General features: G+C 44.8%; 1 protein-coding gene across 1 annotated transcript in view; it reads right to left on the reverse strand.

Moving 5' to 3' along the window:
* The window catches only part of LOC140908431 (interferon-induced very large GTPase 1-like), a 46,388-nt gene extending 33,167 nt beyond the window's left edge, over positions 1 to 13,221 (reverse strand). Inside the window, exon 1 of the mRNA XM_073335505.1 lies at positions 13,185 to 13,221. The gene's annotated coding sequence lies outside the window, so the exon portion shown is untranslated. The remainder of the gene's footprint in view (positions 1 to 13,184) is intronic.
* Between the last annotated feature and the right edge of the window lie 2,210 nt (positions 13,222 to 15,431).

Raw genomic sequence — 15,431 nt, forward strand, 5'->3', positions numbered from 1 at the left:
AATGGTCTCAAGTTGCAGTGGGGGAGGTTTAGGTTGGATATTAGGAAAAACTTTTTTCACTAGGAGGGTGGTGAAACACTGGAATGCGTTACCTAGGGAGGTGGTAGAATCTCCTTCCTTAGAAGTTTTTAAGGTCAGGCTTGACAAAGCCCTGGCTGGGATGATTTAATTGGGGATTGGTCCTGCTTTGAGCAGGGGTTGGACTAGATCATAGAATCATAGAATCATAGAATATCAGGGTTGGAAGGGACCCCAGAAGGTCATCTAGTCCAACCCCCTGCTCAAAGCAGGACCAATTCCCAGTTAAATCATCCCAGCCAGGGCTTTGTCAAGCCTGACCTTAAAAAGCTCCAAGGAAGGAGATTCTACCACCTCCCTAGGTAACGCATTCCAGTGTTTCACCACCCTCTTAGTGAAAAAGTTTTTCCTAATATCCAATCTAAACCTCCCCCACTGCAACTTGAGACCATTACTCCTCGTTCTGTCATCTGCTACCATTGAGAACAGTCTAGAGCCATCCTCTTTGGAACCCCCTTTCAGGTAGTTGAAAGCAGCTATCAAATCCCCCCTCATTCTTCTCTTCTGCAGGCTAAACAATCCCAGCTCCCTCAGCCTCTCCTCATAACTCATGTGTTCCAGTCCCCTAATCATTTTTGTTGCCCTTCGCTGGACTCTCTCCAATTTATCCACATCCTTCTTGAAGTGTGGGGCCCAAAACTGGACACAGTACTCCAGATGAGGCCTCACCAATGTCGAATAGAGGGGAACGATCACATCCCTCGATCTGCTCGCTATGCCCCTACTTATACATCCCAAAATGCCATTGGCCTTCTTGGCAACAAGGGCACACTGCTGACTCATATCCAGCTTCTCGTCCACTGTCACCCCTAGGTCCTTTTCCGCAGAACTGCTGCCTAGCCATTCGGTCCCTAGTCTGTAGCTGTGCATTGGGTTCTTCCGTCCTAAGTGCAGGACCCTGCACTTATCCTTATTGAACCTCATCAGATTCCTTTTGGCCCAATCTTCCAATTGGTCTAGGTCCTTCTGTATCCTATCCCTCCCCTCCAGCGTATCTACCACTCCTCCCAGTTTAGTATCATCCGCAAATTTGCTGAGAGTGCAATCCACACCATCCTCCAGATCATTTATGAAGATATTGAATAAAACCGGCCCCAGGACCGACCCTTGGGGCACTCCACTTGATACCGGCTGCCAACTAGACATGGAGCCATTGATCACTACCCGTTGAGCCCAACAATCTAGCCAGCTTTCTACCCACCTTATGGTGCATTCATCCAGCCCATACTTCCTTAACTTGCTGACAAGAATACTATGGGAGACGGTGTCAAAAGCTTTGCTAAAGTCAAGAAACAATACATCCACTGCTTTCCCTTCATCCACAGAACCAGTAATCTCATCATAAAAGGCGATTAGATTAGTCAGGCATGACCTTCCCTTGGTGAATCCATGCTGGCTGTTCCTGATCACTTTCCTCTCATGCAAGTGCTTCAGGATTGATTCTTTGAGGACCTGCTCCATGATTTTTCCAGGGACTGAGGTGAGGCTGACTGGCCTGTAGTTCCCAGGATCTTCCTTCTTCCCTTTTTTAAAGATTGGCACTACATTCGCCTTTTTCCAGTCATCCGGGACTTCCCCGGTTCGCCACGAGTTTTCAAAGATAATGGCCAGTGGCTCTGCAATCACAGCCGCCAATTCCTTCAGCACTCTCGGATGCAACTCGTCCGGCCCCATGGACTTGTGCACGTCCAGCTTTTCTAAATAGTCCCTAACCGCCTCTATCTCCACAGAGGGCTGGCCATCTTTTCCGCATTTTGTGATGCCCAGCGCAGCAGTCTGGGAGCTGACCTTGTTAGTGAAAACAGAGGCAAAAAAAGCATTGAGTACATTAGCTTTTTCCACATCCTCTGTCACTAGGTTGCCTCCCTCATTCAGTAAGGGGCCCACACATTCCTTGGCTTTCTTCTTGTTGCCAACACACCTGAAGAAACCCTTCTTGTTACTCTTGACATCTCTGGCTAGCTGCAGCTCCAGGTGCGATTTGGCCCTCCTGATAACATTCCTACATGCCCGAGCAATATTTTTATACTCTTCCCTGGTCATATGTCCAACCTTCCACTTCTTGTAAGCTTCTTTTTTATGTTTAAGATCCGCTAGGATTTCACCATTAAGCCAAGCTGGTCGCCTGCCATATTTACTATTCTTTCGACTCATCGGGATGGTTTGTCCCTGTAACCTCAACAGGGATTCCTTGAAATACAGCCAGCTCGCCTGGACTCCTTTCCCCTTCAAGTTAGTCCCCCAGGGGATCCTGGCCATCTGTTCCCTGAGGGAGTCGAAGTCTGCTTTCCTGAAGTCCAGGGTCCGTATCCTGCTGCTTACCTTTCTTCCCTGCGTCAGGATCCTGAACTCAACCAACTCATGGTCACTGCCTCCCAGATTCCCATCCACTTTTGCTTCCCCCACTAATTCTATCCGGTTTGACCTCCTGAGGTCCCTTCCAACCCTGATATTCCAACCCTGATATTCTATGATTCTATGATTCTAAGGGCACATCCAAACATCTTCTGTTGATTTACACTATTTTACACACCCCTCCATTGATTCCCAGTGAGCTCCTCCCCTTCTCATTATTTCCATAGGGCTTATGGGGACCACCTTAGTTGCCATTCCATTTCCAGGTACCATGGTAGCTATTACACAGGTGCTGGCCTCCTAGCTGAGCATTTTGCATTCCCATAAACATCTTCCCCCCCCCCCCCAGGTTAGCCTTTTGAAGCCATCCCCCACCCACATCATGAGATTTTCTGTTCATTGAAACACAACAATGCTAGCAACAAGACAAACACCACAGACAAACAGAAAACACAGGTCCATTGTATTGTGGGTTATTTTGCCCACTGGCGCCAGCTTGCTTGTAGAATGTCTGAAAAACAAAAGAAACCATTTCCACCCCCCTGGTGGGGACAGACTATTGCTTAATAATAATACCACTTTCTTTTACAAATTTCCTTGCTAATTGCAGGAAAAACAGAAGAATTACCGCCAGGCTGTCCTTATTTTGTTCTATAGTCAGGCTAGTGAATTACACCACTCACTGGTCATTTACAAAATTCATGAGGTGGTTTACCTCACTTTCCCCTCTTGTACAACAGACCATGTTTGCAATAGTTTCTCTGCTGTACCAAGCTTTAAGTTTATTCTCAGGTAATAGCTGAGACACAGCTTCAGATTTTAGCACTGTACACACACACAAAATTCTTTTTTGCCTAACATCCCTTGCATTGTGATTACTCTTTTTTACACAACTGTACCCTGATTACACTTCCATCTTGTACAACTAGACACAACCAGGGGCAGCCAAGTTAAGTTCCAATAGAAACCCCTTCCATCCTTTAGTGATTTTGATTACATTACCCAAGTCAAATAATTTTGATCAGATTCTCTCTCCTCCTGCAGCAGTCCCTTATAGACCATTTCTGTGGGAAAAGGGCCCATTTTCCCTCAGAATAGCTGTAAAGGCTTCTGGGGACAGAAGCATAGTGGTGGGAATAGTCACTCTACCTGACCCCCTTGGATAATTTAAGTACCAAGCTTCCATCCAATGTGACTGCACAGAGTTGCACATACAGTTACATTTATATAACTGGGTTTGATCATTAAACAAAAACTTCCTTCTTGTAACACCACAACTGTTACCTTTTATCATTTCCACAACTCCCAAAGGTTTACTTTCCTGCAAACCCTGTAGTATCAATTTTTGCAAAAGCTATTTGTAACTTTTCACTCACTTCTTTAAATCACTTACTCCTACATTTAGTTCTTTAAGGGAGTGTAATTTGTCTGTAACAGCTTAGCCACCAAGTACAATTATTGCCACACAGCTGCCTTAACCTGTGCTGTCTTTACCCTGAGACTGTTCAAAGAGGCAGTAAAACATTTGTCTCCATGGATGCCCATGGATCTTTTACTTCCAAAATTCCAGTGGAGTACAGCAGACCTCCCTCATACTTTGTCCAAAATAACCAAAAACATCTTACATAAGTATCCAAAGTACCCTCCATTAAAACTTCAGAAAAACAAAAGTGTGGAAAGGCAGGGGGAAAGAGATGGAAAGAAACCAATTAAGCCTGCCAGGTCAGTTTAAAGTATAGGCTACCAGCAGCAAATTAAGTAAACCGAGAAAAAGAAGAAGAAAAGGACATAGTTAGCTCTGAGCCAAGAGTAGGCTCCTTCCCCTTCTTTCTCTCCACTCCCCCAGGACCAAATCCCAGCTCTAGTCTCTAAAGGTAGTCTGTTAACTCTGCTTTTGACTTGAAACCCTGTTCTGCCAAATCATCTTTCACTACCCCTAACTAATTTACAACCCTTCAGCAGCCCTTGCTGAAGCAGCACCAAACTTGAAAGATTCCTGGCAGCTTCCCATAATGCTGCCCTTACTTCAAACCTCTCACAAGCGGACTGAAGTGCCTCCTTTCCCTGGAAGGCATTCAGTCCCCATGGGCAAGGACCTTCTTCCACTACCCATATACCAAGGAGGGTGGGCTCCTCTGCCACCCCCAATCCCTCTGGGTCCACTAACACTTCCTCCATCTCCTTTTTAATCTCATCCCAGGTTGACCCCAGAACCTGGTATGGGCCCTGGTTCTTCCTTATCCATTTATCCAAAAAATCCTTTACCCTGGCTTGCCAGAACCCGCAACTACCATCACGAGAGTTCGCGAGACCCCCTCCAAGCAGCTGCACGGACTGTTGGGGAGAGGGACTTACAGGCTGCCACTCACCTATACGATGTGATGCATCCGAGTCATGGCACCAAGATGTTAGGGGGCTCATTCCTTCACCCACTTACTTCCCTGGTCCTTCTCGCATGAACAGAGAGCAACAATACCCGAAGTCCAAAGATACAAACAATTCAATGTTTATTGGGGTGAACTTCCAGTAAGCATGATTCCATTTTCCTTCCTTAGTGTCCCCCTTCCCAGCTCTGACACCACAGAGCCTTACCTGTGGCCTTGTTCCCATTCCCCACTCTTAGCAAAACATGATTCCCATTTCCCCACCCCCATTCCCTGTTCCCATTACCCACACCCACACCCTCCCCCTCACTTCCTGATTGACTGCAGACTATATAGTAAAACTTGAGTTCTGCTTAGCTATACCTTAATCAATCATTTTCCTGAAATTCAACTAACCAATCCTAACATATTGTAACATGATTATGTAACCAGTTATATCCCACCACCTTAATTAGTTTACACCCAGCAAAATTAATTATACAGCAGACAGGAACAATCACAGAACCAGACAGAGATTATACAGACAAACAACAGCAAAGTGGGAACTATAATGACAAAACAATGCAGAAGTGAGGATTTCACATCCCAGCTATTGATAAGTGAGTTCTTGCCAGACAGGATGCTATCAAACTAAGTTTCCTTTTACATCTTCTAGGCACTTCCCTTTCTCTGGAAGTGACAGGCACTATCAGGACAGGATTGTATCCTAACAGCCCAATAGCACCTTCTTTCAATGTGACTAGTCTGGGATGTGAGGAGGTGACTGGTCGCTTCCCAGCTTATGGCTGCCTCTGCTGCTTAGCCAAAGGCCTTAGCCTAAGCACAGGGCCTCAGACTGTCACTGGGAGAGAAGGCCCTTACACCGGCAGACAGTGATTTTGATTCTTTCTTTTATACCTCTAGAACTAGCCAAGTGAGAAGAATACACCTACATTATTAGAGCCTAGGCCTTTACAGACAGGCCTGAATATCTATATCCTAACATCTATCTGTATTTGACTTTGTGTGTGTGTGCCTACCACCCCCACACCCTGCCCCAGCCATGCTGAGAGCTGACAAAACTAGGCTTCAATCCCACTTCCTGGGATAGCTGCCTGGGGAGAGGAGTTCCAAATAACTGCCCCTTTCCTCCCCCCAGGTAGAAGCGGGGGGGCGGCCTGACTCCATTGCTTGTGCCCAGGACAGTGGGTCGGAGGCTCCTGAAGGGGAGTGGGGCTCTCCCGTGAGTCACCAGAGCAGGTGTCCTGTCCTAGAGGTGAGCATTTCTTAGAAGAGCCTTGTGCTTTCTCCTGGCCCAGGAATAACCAGCTCTGGAGTATTCTGTCCCTGAATCTGTGATCTGCAGGAAAGTGGGGTTTGCTGCCTGCTTGAATGGCAAACCAGCAAAAACCGTGGCCAATGGGAGCTGCATGGGGGCAATGCCTCCGGCGAGAGCAGCGCGCGGAGCCCCGTGGCCCTTCCCAGTTCTGACGCCGCAGAGCCTTACTGCGTCCCTGTTCCCTGTTCCCTATTCCCGTTCACCCCCTTAGCAAACATGATTCCGACTTCCCTTCTCCCCACTTCCTGTTTGACCCCAGTAATATTCTCAGCTATTCCTTAACCAATCATTTTACTGAAATTTAACATATTTAACGAACCAACCCTAACATATTGTAATACTTGTTGTATCTCTATAACAAGCTAAGTGATAAAAATACACCTAAGTTCTTAAAATATAGACCTTTACAGACAGGCCTGAATATCTATAGCCTCACAACACAGCAAAGTTTCAGTTTCAGTTTTGCTAGCTTGCCAATAACTTCCCCTGGTTTCTTGTAAATCACAGTGTTTTTAGAAAGGGTGAAAAATGTAATCTGTTGGCAAAGCAAAGTTCTGACGGGAGTGTCAGGTCAGGCATGTAAATACTAGGCAAAGGGAGACCTGGCAGGGTCTGGGACAGATTCTTAGCAGGACTTTCCTGTTTAAAATTGAATGGGAAAAAGGTTGTAACTTAACATCACAGAAACACTTATGTTTCATAACACGTTCTAATAGTGAGAGCCTATTGAGCAGCTCGGTTTCTGCTTCTTTTCTGTTTCTCCTTGACTCTAAGCAAGCCTCCTTATCCTGGACTACCAAGCCACTCCCTGTTCTCATTTAAATCCTGCATCGGGACCCACATCTACCAGGGTGCTCAGAATACGTGGCTCAGTAATATCTGCTAGCCTCTTCATTTTTTTTAATATTAAAAACGAGCAACAACTTAAATGACCCATTCAGACATGCACGTGCCAAAGTGGGATCGCATGGCTGTAACCTGTGTCCTTTCCTCACCCCAGCCTCTCCCTGCTGTTCATCACCCTCACTGGTGGTGTCTTCTCGAAATCCTGTCCTCCCTTGGTTTTGTGAGTCTGTCCTCTCTTGGTTCTCCTCCTACCTTTGGAATTACTTCTTCAGTTTGTCCTTTGGAGAAACAGCCTTATTCCACCCACCCCAGCCAGCTTTCTGCAGGGGTTCCACAGAACTCTGTCTTAGGTCCCCTTCTCTTCTCTCTCCACGCATTATCTCTGGGTAATCTCCTCTGCAAACACAAATTCCACTACTATCTCCATGCTTATGACTCACAGATCTACCTCCCAACTCCAGAACGGTCTCCTTCCATCCAAACAAAATTTTGGCCTGTCCCTCAGGCATCTTGTGATGTCTAGCCATCAGCTGAATCTCAATATGGCTAAAACAGAGCTCTTTCTTGTGACAATAGGAGGCTGCTTTGCATTTGGTTCTTCTCGTGGTGTGGCATTTTGAGAGTCTGTTCCAACATCCATTAGTCACGTAGGGTTGCCAGGTGTCTGTTTTTTTACCAGAACGTCCAGTCGAAAAGGGACTTTGGTGGCTCTGGTCAGTACCACCAACCAGGCCATTAGAAGTCTGGTCGGCAGTGCTGCGGGTCTAAGGCAGCAGGCTAGTCCCTACCTGTCCTGGCACCAGGCTGTGCCCCGGAAGTAGCTGCCAGGTCGAGCTCTTAGGCGAGAGGGTCACGGGGGTCCACGCGCTGACCCTGCCCTGAGCCCCGGCTCCGCACTCCCATTGACTGGGAACCATGGATAATGGGAGCTGGGGGGGCGGTGCCTGTGGGTGCGAGTAGCGCACGGAGCCCCGTGGCCCCCACACCATGCCTAGGAGCTGGACCTGGAAGCTGCTTCCGGGTTGCAGCGCGGAGCCAGGACATGCAGGGAGTCTGCCTTAGCCCCACTGTGCCGCTGACCAGGAGCCACCCGAGGTAAGCCTGCGCCCCAACCTCGAGCCCCAACCCCCTGCCACAGCCCTGAACCCCCCCAAAAGCAGAGCCCCCTCCTGTACCCCAAACCGCTCATCCCCGCTTATCACCCATGTCACTGAACACATGGCAAAGAAATCTTAAAGGAGAGAGGAGCAAAGAGGGTTTTAAAATTTTAGAAAAAATCAGGTTATTTTGAAATAAATGAAAGAAAAGCAAAAGGGTTATTAAATAAAACGGGTAAAAATAAAGGTAGGTTAATGAAGAAAGAGGAAAATGCAAGATTCTTTTGTTAGGCAGAGAGAGAGAAATTAAAGAAAAGGAAAATTAATGAAAATAAAGATGTCTTTGATAGGTAAGTTTAGTGAGCACATGGTAGAGAGATTTTAAAGGAGAGAGAAGAGAAAAGAGAGGGAGCACATGGTAGAGACAGGAATAAGGAGGGTTTTAAAATTTTAGAAAAAAATAAGGGTTCTTTTGAAATAAAGTTTGAAAAATAAGCAGCAAGAGAGCCTGTGTCACTGAACACACAGTCATGAAAGGAGCAATGAGGATTTAAAAAAGTTTATTTAGACAAAAAGAAGGGTTAATTTGAAATAAAAATAGAGAGAAATTAAAGAAAGAAGATTTTAAAGAAATTAAAAAATAGAAATAAGATTGTTTCAAAGGTTTATTAAAGAAACGAGTACAAAATAAAGAATCTTTTGTTAGTCTGGGGGAGAAATTAAAAAGGGTTATTTTGAAATAAATTAAATAAAAGCAAAAGAGTTATTAAATAAAAGAGGAAATATAAAGGTAGGTTAATAAATAAAGAGAGGAAAATTAAAGCATAGAAAGAGAAATTAAAAAGGGTTATTTTTGAATTAAATATTTCTTTGTTAGGTTGACAGAAACTTTAATAAGCACATGACAAAGAGAGGAGAAAAGACAGCATATGGCAGAGAAAGCGAGAGAGAGGAGCAGATTACCGAGCAGCTGCCTGCAGTGAAATGCTACCAATTCCAGGGGCTGTGAGCCCTGGGGGCACGCCAGCACCCCCCGCCCATAGCTGTCCCCCACCCCTGCTCATCAGCTGCCGCCGCCACCCAACAGCTGACAAGGGGCAGCACCACTGCCAAACAGCTTTTGGTGGCTTGGGGAGGGGTTTGGGGGGTGTGGAGAGCAGCAGCTAGGCAGGGGCCTCAGGGAGAGGGCGGGGTGGGGCGTCGAGGCAAAGTGTGGGTTGAGCACCTCTGGGGAAAAGGAAGAGCCGGGGCCTGTACGCGCCGGACCAATCAAAAGCTCTTCTACAGCTACATCCTAGAATGTGTCGTCCTGTACCAGTCATACCGTACCAAGAGTTTAAAACAAGAGCTCCCTCCCTTCTAACTGTCTGAAGATGTAAGAGGAACACTGACCCTGAAGAAACAATCCCTTTTCTTAATTCTTTTGCTAAGAGTGAAAAAACAGCACTGGTCATTTTTGAATGAGCTGTAACATAACAAGTCCTTTTGAAAGGTTGTTTTGTAGGCAGTGGGAGCTATTCGGGGCAGCAAGGTTTTTGTTTTGTTTTTTAATGCTGGTGAAAGAGTTAATGCTTTTTTTAAACCAGAGATAAGGAGACTGTTTTTCCCCACCACACCCACTTTTTTCTTTCCTAACTTTGTAAACGCTGTTAAAGTTTTAACAAATGCCCCAATCTTTAAAGTTTTGCCTAAAGGTTTTAGTATTTATACATAACATGAACACCACTGAATGTATATCCCCTCATTTACAATAAAAGTTATGTCAAACTGATGTAAGCAGTGTCAGGATGAGCTCCACCTTGACATCTGGTGGTGAGGTGTGGCAAGTTGTGGAAAAGAACTTCAGGGGCTGATCTCATTTGCATAGGCACACCCACCCCGCCTAGAATGAGACCATAGCTGCCCAAATGGTCACTTTGGCTGCTGTGGGATCCCCAGTGTCTCTGTTATTGGGGCAGGAAGAATAAATTGTTATTACCCTGATTATGGGAATCTAGGACAGTGGAACTGTACTTGGCCTTTTGTTATGATGGAGGGACTCGCCATCAACTTAGTAGCACTCGCTAGGCAAGGGACATGGGTTCCAAAACTCTGTGAATTGAGAGAGGCTGGGGATAGGTATTAATACTTGGTGGTATAGTCCCCCTGGTGAGGGTTTTGCATGCTAATTGCCCTTCCTTCTCTCTCCACTGTGGAATATCAGAGCTAATTTTGATTCTATTAGGAGTCTAGTTACAGGCTGCTGAGCTGAATTCACTTTGGGCTAATGGTGCACCAGCACTGAGGCTCCCCTCCTACAAGCTGAAATCACAAAAGAGCTAAACTTACTAAGAGCTGAAATCACTGAGTGTTGTGTTAAGCAGCGGGGGAGCCTGAAGCTATATGGTGGAGCAGTTTGCGGGACAGCGAGCGGAGCGGCTGCGGGAGCAGAGTAGTTTGCGGGATGGCGAGCGGAGCGGCTCGTGGAGCAGAGCAGTTTGTGGGACAGTGAGCACAGCGGCTGGTAGAGCACAGCAGTTGGATGCCTAGAGCAGCCCATGGAGTTACTGGCAGAGCGGAGCCCCATGGAGAGGTGGGGCCATCAGCTTTGGACCATGTAAGGTGCCTCTTAACCCGCCTTCCCCCCCCCCCAGACTCCACCCAGGTTGGGCGGTAAAACTCTGTAGATAAACTTTTGAATTCTGAGGCTGCCCTGACCAGGGACAGAGACTTTTGGGTCGTTGGACTTTTGGGACTTTGGGTGATTTGGGGTTGCTGGACTCAAGAACTAAAGGGAAAGGACATGCCCCAATTTGCTTGGGGTGGGATTTTGCTCATGGGTTGTGTTATGAATCCTGTTGGTGGTGTTTCCCCAACATAATGCCACATGGTTTCTCTCTGTTATTAAAAGGCTTTTGCTACACTCAGACTCTGTGCTTGCGAGAGGGGAAGTATTGCCTCTTGGAGGCACCTGGCGGGGGTGGTATATATTTGTCCCAGGTCACTGGGTGGGGGCTCGAGCCGGTTTTGCGTCGTGTTATTGGAATGGAAACCCTAGATCCTGAACCCGGCCCTTGTTGCTGCCAACTCTGGCAGGCAGAAGGGTTACACTTACTTATTTTGTTTACTGGAAATTGAATTTAGCTGTCCTTTTAATGTAAGCTTTGTAAAGGGAAGAATGTCATATCCCCAGCATTTAAAATAAAAGTTTAAAAGGACTGAAAACTGCATGATAGGAATAAAGCTTTATTAGCAGGTTTTGTACTGGCCGACACAAAGAAAGCAGCTTCTACAAAAAAAAAAGAGAGAGAGAGGCTACTTGTTTAAATTTAAAAGGAAAACCTTATATTTTACAGCAAGAGTCCCCCACCCCCTGCTGTCTGAAGATGTAAAATAAACATTGACCCTAAAGAAACAAACCCTTTTCTTAATTATTTTGCTAACATTGAACTAAAGATGCATCTTTTAACAAAGGATGTTCTACCCTCATAAAAAATGCACCAGCTTTCTTTTTAAAGTTTTGCCTAAAGGCATTAGATTTATACAAAACACACACAAAAGAAAAACTAGCTAATGTAAAAGAGTTAGCACTTTTTTTTTTTTCCACCAGAGATAAGGAGGCTGGTTTCCCTCACCACACACACTCTTTTCTTTCCTAATTTTTTTTAAATCTAAACCAAGGACAAACAAACTTTTAAAACATTAATTAAAGGGAAGAGGCATGTAGATTTCTTTATTTAATTTTGTATCAGGAGTGAAATTACATTGAAAGACACTTGTGTAAGTTATATTAAACTTCCTTATTTTGTTTACCGGAAATTGACTTTAGCTGTAAGCTTTGTAAAGGGAGAATGTCATAGAATATCAGGGTTGGAAGGGACCTCTGGAGGTCATCTAGTCCAACCCCCTGCTCAAAGCAGGACTGAATCCCAACTAAATCATCCCAGCCAGGGCTTTGTCAAACCTCACCTTAAAAACTTCTAGGGAAGGAGATTCCACCACCTCCCTAGGTAATGCATTCCAGTGTTTCACCACCCTCCTAGTGAAAAAGTTTTTCCTAATATCCAACCTAAACCTCCCCCACTGCAACTTGAGACCATTACTCCTTGCTCTGTCATCTGCTACCACTGAGAACAGTCTAGAGCCATCCTCTTTGGAATCCCCTTTCAGGTAGTTGAAAGCAGCAATCAAATCCCCCCTCATTCTTCTCTTCTGAAGACTAAATATCCCCAGTTCCCTCAGCCTCTCCTCATAAGTCATGTGTTTCAGTCCCCTAATCATTTTTGTTGCCCTCCGCTGGACACTTTCCAATTTTTCCACATCCTTCTTGTAGTGTGGGGCCCAAAACTGGACACAGTACTCCAGATGAGGCCTCACCAATGTCGAATAGAGGGGAATGATCACGTCCCTCGACCTGCTGGCAATGCCCCTACTTATACATCCCAAAATGCCATTGGCCTTCTTGGCAACAAGGGCACACTGCTGACTCCTATCCAGCTTCTCATCCACTGTCACCCCTAGGTCCTTTTCTGCAGAACTGCTGCCGAGCCATTCGGTCCCTAGTCTGTAGCGGTGCATGTCATATCCCCAGCATTTAGAATAAACGTTTAAAAGGCTTGAATAACTGTATGATCGGAATAAAGCTTTATTAGCAAATTGTTATGCTGGACGGCACTAAGAAAGCAGCTTATACCAAAAAAAAAGGCTACTTTTTTAAAATTTAAAAGGAAAACCATATATTTTACAACAAGAGCTCTCCCCCCCATTGTCTGAAGATGTCAGATAAACACCCTATCCTTTTAAAAACAGTGTTTTACAGTACCAAAACAACAATTGAGTATACTATGAAAACTGTCAAGTGAGGGGAGTTTACATACGTGTTTCAGTAAATCACTTAGCATGCAGTGAGGCCTATTTGAAGCAGCATGTTTTTTTAAAAGCTGTTAACATTTGCAGCAAAAGCACAGGCTTAAAATTAAATAAAGTGATTAAGAGTGATACTATCACAAATTTTTAAAATAATGGAAGCATGTTTTGACATTTGAAAAAGATGCTAACTTTACTCAAATTCCATAAGCAAACAATTATCATTTCTGCGACACAAAGATTTTAGTCCAAATGACTTACCTAATAAGATCAACCCCTGTTTACAGGAATGTAAACTGTGAAGAAATAAGTTCCTGGTGTTACGAATTACACTCGTAGGTCACGTAAAAGTTCGCTCTGAGGGTGAGGCGCATTAACCAGACAAGTAAAATGCAGAGTATTTCTCAATGAGACAAGTTTAATAACTCTTAAGTGTGGTACCCCCTCGCTAGCCGGGGGGGGACCCCAAAATGCCGATTTACCCTTTCTTATATACACTGACTCATTACGACCCATCCTCGTGCCCAATCCTTTACATCTAGTCATGTTACAGATCGTTATCTTCCACTAACGGTGTGTCGCCTTCATACTCATGTTCAGATCCTGCTTAGTGCATACCACAAGCACAGGATGTATCTACAATAGCATGTTTTTCTCCACTGCCTCAAAAGGTCAAATTACGACCACAACAGCCTTGTTACAAAGTTCACCTTACATACAGACTATTATGCATCAAGTATCGAATCACATGCTGAGACCCATTAACTTTTCCTTAACGCTGGGGAATAGGAATATTTACAAAACCCTCATGTAAAGGATAGTTAGTGGTTCTGTTGTGTGGTATGTGGTTGCTGGTGAGTATTCACTTCAGGTTGGGGGGCTGTCTGTAGGCAATACCACACAACAGAACCACTAACCCAGAAACCTATCCTTGCAACAAAGCCCGTTGCCAACTGTGCCCACATATCTATTCAGGGGACACCATCACAGGGCCTAATAACATCAGCCACACTATCAGAGGCTCGTTCACCTGCACATCCACCAATGTGATATATGCCATCATGTGCCAGCAATGCCCCTCTGCCATGTACATTGGTCAAACTGGACAGTCTCTACGTAAAAGAATAAATGGACACAAATCAGATGTCAAGAATTATAACATTCATAAACCAGTCGGAGAACACTTCAATCTCTCTGGTCACGTGATTACAGACATGAAAGTTGCAATATTACAACAAAAAAACTTCAAATCCAGACTCCAGCGAGAGACTGCTGAATTGGAATTCATTTGCAAATTGGGTACAATTAACTTAGGCTTGAATAGAGACTGGGAGTGGCTAAGTCATTATGCAAGGTAACCTATTTCCCCTTGTTTTCCTAACCACCCCCACCCCCTTCCTCAGACGTTCTTGTTAAACCCTGGATTTGTGCTGGAAATGGCCCACCTTGATTATCATACACATTGTAAGGAGAGTGACCACTTTACATAAGCTATTACCAGCAGGAGAGTGGGGTGGGGGGAGAGAAAATCTTTTGTAGTGATAAACACCCATTTTTTCATGATTTGTGTGTATAAAAACAAACATCTTCCGTATTTTCCACGGTATGCATCCGATGAAGTGAGCTGTAGCGCACGAAAGCTTGTGCTCAAATAAATTGGTTAGTCTCTAAGGTGCCACAAGTCCTCCTAAACAGTTAGAGGGGGTCTTTAAAATATAGTGTTTGTTTGTTTGTTTGTTTTTGAAAGTTTTGCCTAAATGAATTGCCCAGAATGCGAAAAGATAACCAAACAAAAAACGCTGTACCTGAAAACTGTCAAGAAAGCTTTAAACATCCAGGGTATAGTTAAACCCCTCCTCACACGAGATGGGTTTTACAATAGAAAAGAATTAAAAAGACAAAAGCCACAGAGAACATGACATGGGGATAAGAGAGCTGTCCTGAGTTTTAGGGGAATATTGATAACTGATTGAAATCTCTTTTAGTGAAACAGTTTTGTAGGCAGCCATTCTTTGTTAGTTGTTATGCTTTAGCACGGGCAAGCGTTTGCCATTCAGAAACACTTTCTCACTTTATGAGGTATTATCTCCCCCCATCCAATGGACTATCAGAAGTAATGAAGAAGATTAACAAAACCATTGCGGGATTATATACTTGGAGATGCGATGCAGCAATGCCTGCTAAGCAGCGATTACAGTTTTGTTTATTATTACCTTGTCTAGGGACCCTAGAATTTTTTGTTTGTTTTTATTTTATAACACTTTTATACAAACTGTAACCCTAGATGTTTTACAGCATTAAATAGTATGAACTGGTAGATGAGAGACCTGAGACATTGCTGAAATCAGAAGTGTCATGATCACTAAAGTCCTAATGCAGCGGGCCTGGGGGGAAATGAAAAAGTGCAGCTGAAGCGGAAGATGGTATGATTTCAGAGGGGTTCTGGGGCTGCTTTGCAATGGCCCAGATGCCCCAACAGCCTATATCCCTCATGAACAAGCACCCGGG

This window comes from Lepidochelys kempii, chromosome 3 (genome assembly GCF_965140265.1).
Source record: "Lepidochelys kempii isolate rLepKem1 chromosome 3, rLepKem1.hap2, whole genome shotgun sequence".
NCBI lineage: Eukaryota > Metazoa > Chordata > Testudines > Cheloniidae > Lepidochelys > Lepidochelys kempii.